The following is a 5,685-nucleotide window of genomic DNA, read 5'->3' as shown; positions in this document are numbered from 1 at the left end:
CCCGGCGCGCTCCCATCCCTTAGCGTTCCGGCCGACAACAAGGCACGGGTAATTATGTTCCGGATTCGCCTGAAGCATAGCCGCTGCCTCCAGGCGACTCCACCCCCCGGAGTTTCTGGTCCCAGAGGTGGAGTCAACTGAGGTCAACGAGGGTGCGGCGCAGAGGGTGGGGGGACCCCGAAGTGAGAGCTGAGAGTGGAGGAAGCGATTGACTGTGCACATGCTGCCGATGAAGCGCAGAACTGACCCTGAGTGCGGGGGAGAAGAGCTCGACTCTCAGTGATGAACGGTCGCAGCGTTCATCATCGTATTCTCAAAATGATCCGTGGCCGCCAAGGAGGTTAAAAAGCAAAGTTACCATGGGCATGCGGTTCAATAAATTAGTATTTCTTTTCAGTCTCTGTTTTTGACGAAGAGTCAAAACATAAACCATATATGTTTCATATATCCAAAATGGCCTGAGAGATTGAAAAAAAAGATGCAAGAGAGAGGCGTGGCTTTTTTCTGCCCCTTATGAAGGCAGTGAACAGTGGCCCAGAAGAGATGAGGGGTTCCACAGTCTGGAAGGCCATGAGCCGTGGGGAAAAAAAAATGCCGGCCTAGCATAGAATCCCATGGTGTCGGTTGAATTGTGTGTGTGTGTGTGTGTGTGTGTGTGCACGCCAAGTCGCTTCAGTCGTGTTCGACTCTTTGAGACCCTTTGAGTCCTACAGGCTCCTCTGTTCATGGGATTCCCCAGGCAAGAATACTGTAATAGGTAGACATACCCTCCACCAGGGCATCTTCCCAATCCAGGGATTGAACCCCGCCCCACGTCTCTTCTGTCTCCTGCATTGGCAAGGTGGTTCTTTACCACTAGCGCCACCTGGGAAGCCCTCCGTTGAATATTAACATCAACATTTTCCCTGCCACTTCAAAAAAGAATCAAGATTGCTAGGGGATTTTTTTTTGTGATGCTGTAAACGTTGAGCTGATCTTACTAAGATCCACTAACCCTGGCAGAACCCTTATGACAATGCTAAATACAGTACACTTAGGGATGCTTTCCTTTTTTTTTTTTTTTTCTTCTGCCTACAAGAAATACACTCTATTGTTTGGCTGTGAGGTGGTTTGTTTTTCTTCCAGTTGTGTTGAGATGTAATTGACACTCAGCATTAAGTTTAAGGTGTGCCCTGTAGTGATTTGACTCACATACATTATGAAATGATTACCACAGTAAAGGTAATTAATAGAGTAGTTCTAACTGGCCACAAATTAAACTGTAAGAGAACTTCAGTACATTCTAAGAAAAATAAAATAGACCTGTCCTTTGAAAAACCATAACTTGTGCAACTGTCCAGAGCAATCATTTATGAAAGCAACAAAAGCATGGCCTAAAAGAAAATGCTTTCCTCCTCCTTTTCTCTGGTGTCAATTCACTGGTCATTTTCTTCCCTGCCCCCTTGAAATGCACTTTCTAGAGCCAAATGCCTTTGGCAAGAGGCGGTAAATCAACTGAAAGAGGTCCGGATATACATCAGTGACTTTATCCTAAATGTCTCATGAAATTCTACACTAATTGACTCGACAAGCCTGCCATGAAAATGAAAAAAAAAAAATCATTCTATTTTCCAGTTACTGACTGCTACATAACACACCACCCCAAAATTTAACTTAATGGCTTAAAACAGCGATTTATTATCTTTCATGATCCTGTGGTTGACTGGGCTGAGTTGGGTGGCTCCTGCTTGAGGTCTCTCATGTGGTTGCAGTCAGATAGCAGTTAGTCTGAACTGGATGTCCAGAACAGTTTTTCATTCATATATTTGATGGCTTAGATGGAATAACTGAAAGATACAGGCTGACTGGGCAATTCTCCCCCACCCCATTCTGTCCACATGGCCTCTGAGATATAGCAGAATATGCCAGCCCAAAATATGCCCCTTTGGTGTAAAGATTAATTTGAGCTGTAAGCATTTAAGAAGCAGCAAATACACACACACACACACACACACACACACACACACACACACACACCCCAACCTCTCTGCCCTCCCTGTGTTTGCTCAAAAGCAGGATATAAATTTGCAAAGATGTCCCCTCCCTCTTCTACCAGGAAGGACAAAAACTAATCACTGAAGACAACTCTAGACCCTTGTTGGCCCAGAGATGGCTCAAAAGGAATCCACATAACCAACTTTACTCACTAACCTCTATCTTTCATTAGTTCCCATGTATATTTACCTTCTTACAATATGCCACCCTAGAAACTCAAATCATTTTCTATGGTTTTGTCCCATCTCTAAAAATGTACTGCTTTTTGTTATGATGCTCTGTAACCCAGAATTATAACCACTCTTTTGAGTTACTCTGAGTGCTCCCATGTGTATGCATGATGCGTGTGTTAACAAATTTCTGTTTTTCTCTTTTTAACCCATGTTTTGCCAGTCTTATTTACAGAGGCCCAGCCAATGAAGCTATGATGGGTAGATGGAAAACAGATCCTTTTCCTTCCCTCTACCTCTCTACGTGGCTAGCTTGGGCTTCCTCACAGCATGGCACCTCAGGGCATTTGAATTTCTTACATGGTAGCTGGTTTGCCTTGCAATGAGGATTCCACAGATGTGGGCTAAAGTTGCACGGCTTTTATGACCTAGCACTGAAAGTCACCTAGCATCACTTTTATGATATTCTATCGGGAAAAAAAAATGAGTTGCAGGGCTAGCCCATGTTCTAAGGGAGAGAACCATGCATGTGCGTGCTAAATTGCTTCACTCATGTCTGTCTCTTTGTGACCCTTCAGACTGTAGCCTGCCAGGCTCCTTTCTCCATGGGATTATACAGGCAAGAATACTGGAGTGGGTTGCCATGTCCTCCTCCAGGGGATCATCCTGACCTAGGGATCGAACCTGTGTCTCCTGCACTGACAGGTGAATACGTTACCACTGAACCACTGGAGGGAATTACATTTCCCTTCAAATTCCAGGATGCATTGTTTATTCCAGGAGGCAGGACCATCTTTGAAGACTTGCTACCACATCCAAACACACTTTTAATTAAGTCCATTCACCTTACCAGTATGTTCTGCTGGGTTTTTTCTCCCCATTTCCAACCATCCTGATGGTCTTTTAAAGACTTCATATTTCAATCTATATAGAATTTTGTACCCTTCTGGGTACAAAAGTTTTGCATTGCCAGCTCCAAAACTCCTGCAGAAAACAATTTTGGGTGAGAATGTTAAATTATCTAGAAGGCTATTAAATGATGTCCTTTAGAAGGCTGTCTTATGATGTCAAATGTGGCACTCCTACTTCTGGACCTAAGAGTGAACTTTCATCAGTCAACCCTTATCAGATATTTTAGAGAGAATATATTGTTGTTTTTTAAAAAGAACTATAATATATTTTTACATGCAGGTGCTAAAGAAAATGAAAGAATTTTTTTTTTAAATCAGTCAATTCATGGTGCTGCAGACCTCTGGAATCTATAATTCAAAGGTGGAAGTCTAAGTAAAAGGAAGATTGATATTGCATTCCATTGTCGTGTGAAGCCATATGAATACTTAGCATTTGCTGTTGAGAAGAGTTTTTCAAATGTTCTGATTATGGCACATCCTTGGGAGAGGCCAGCCTGAGAGTTTAGCAGGGGTCATATCCTGACACACAGACAGGCATTCTTGGCTCTCTGTAGCAGGATGGGCAGGCAGGAAGGACCAGCTTTGAGAATTAGAACTGCCCTCCAGTGTCACCGGTTACAGAGGGGAAGGGCGGGGCTGGCTGCCAGAACCCAGTATTTGAAGCCTGTGTTGATAGCTGCTTAGAGTCCAGTATGAGTTACATATATTTCCACGTAAAACACCCACACACACACACTCCACCCAAATTAAGTATACTACTCTAATTCCAAGGCACTCCCTGAATAAACAATCATTTGAAATGTGTTAGCTAATGAGCTCAAAGTGGGATTCAATAACTGGTGATTCACTAAGCTGAAAAACTGTTATGCATAGTATTAAAAATTACATAGAAATAGTGAAACAGGATAAATTATACAGTATTACCAAGGAGCAACAAAAAATATTTTAAAAGTAGCTTAGCTTAATGGTACTTGCCATTTCAGTTCATGTTCATGAACTTCCTTCCCTTAATACCTAATCTACCCCAGATTCATTTCCTACATTATTTAATTGCTATGCTAGGGACTTCCCTGGTGGCTCAATGGTAGAGAATCTGCCTGCAATGCAGGAGACACAGGAGACATGGATTGGTACTTGGGTCAGGAAGATCCCCTGGAGAAGGGCATGGCTACCCACTCCAATATTCTTGCCTGGAAAATCCCATGGACAGAGGAGACTGGCCGGCCACAGTCCACAGGGTCGCAAAAAGCTGGATTTGACTGCAACCACTGAGCATAGGAATTTCTCTAGTGGTCATTAGGACTCCATGCTTCCACTGCATGGGGCTGGAGTTCAACACCTGGTTACGGAACTAAGATCCCTCAAGCTGTGCAGCACAGTCAAAAAATTAGTTTCAAACAAAAATTATTATGCTAATTTTATGACACATCTTAGATCTGAGTAAATGATAGATCTGGGAAAGATCTAAATGAGTAATACACCTTGAAAGGTTCAGGAAAATTTAGAGATATTATGCTAACCTAACGTTTGCTGCCGACCTGTTCCTGCTAGTGGACCACAATAGGACAGATAGAAAAGCCACTTCTCCCCAGTTCCAGGAGGGTGGAATACAAATGTCACAGCATAGCTCTTTTACAGGTACTGTGGCTACTTGCTGACAGATTCATTGAAAAGTTTGCTGCTTGTTTTACTCCACTTTACATCAGACTTGCTCTGTCTGCATATACTTCATAGGCAACCAAATATAATCTAGATTATGAATTGCTTTCAGGCACTAGCATCGCCTGTACATGTGACTTCATTTGCCAATAAATATGTTGCCTCATTGTCTATTATATACTAGTTTTCATTTATACCAATATATTTATTTTAGCTATACAATTTTCTATTTTATTTTCATGATCAGTGGACATAATTTTTTTCCATTATGGTTTATCATAAGATATTGAATCTAGTTTCTTGGACTACAAATTAAGACTTTGTTGAGAATTCCCTGACAGTCCAGTGGTTAGGACTCGGCTCTCTCAATGCTGGGGACCTGGATTCAATCCCTGGTCAGGGAACTAAGATCCTATAAGCAAGTGTTATGGTCAAAAACAAATAAATAAATAAAGTAGGATTTTGTTGTTTATTTTATGTATTGGTCAACTTTGTTGAACACCCAGGATTGATGATTTCGTATTTCCACTTCATAGAATCAGTGTACTTAATTTGATGTGCAAAATAATCCTTTTTCCTAAAATCAACTCTAAATCAACTTTCAATGCTTCTTTGCAAAAGAGTACAAAAAGTAAAACTTTTCCCACAAAATCCGAAGGTGCCATATATACCTCCAGTGTAGTAATTACTGAAAATAACATTAACTGCCATACTGAGCACTGAACAATTTATATCTGTTATCTCGCTTAATTTTCTTTTTTAAAAAATGTATTTAAAAAAAATGAACTGGTTGATTTACAATGTTGTGTTAATTTCTGCTGTAAAGTGATTCAGTTATACACACACACAAACACACACACACACACACATATATATATTCTTTTTCGTATTCTTTCCCATTATGGTTTATC

The sequence above is a fragment of the Odocoileus virginianus genome, chromosome 8 (assembly GCF_023699985.2).
Source record: "Odocoileus virginianus isolate 20LAN1187 ecotype Illinois chromosome 8, Ovbor_1.2, whole genome shotgun sequence".
NCBI lineage: Eukaryota > Metazoa > Chordata > Mammalia > Artiodactyla > Cervidae > Odocoileus > Odocoileus virginianus.
Note: the sequence above shows the minus strand (reverse complement) of the source record.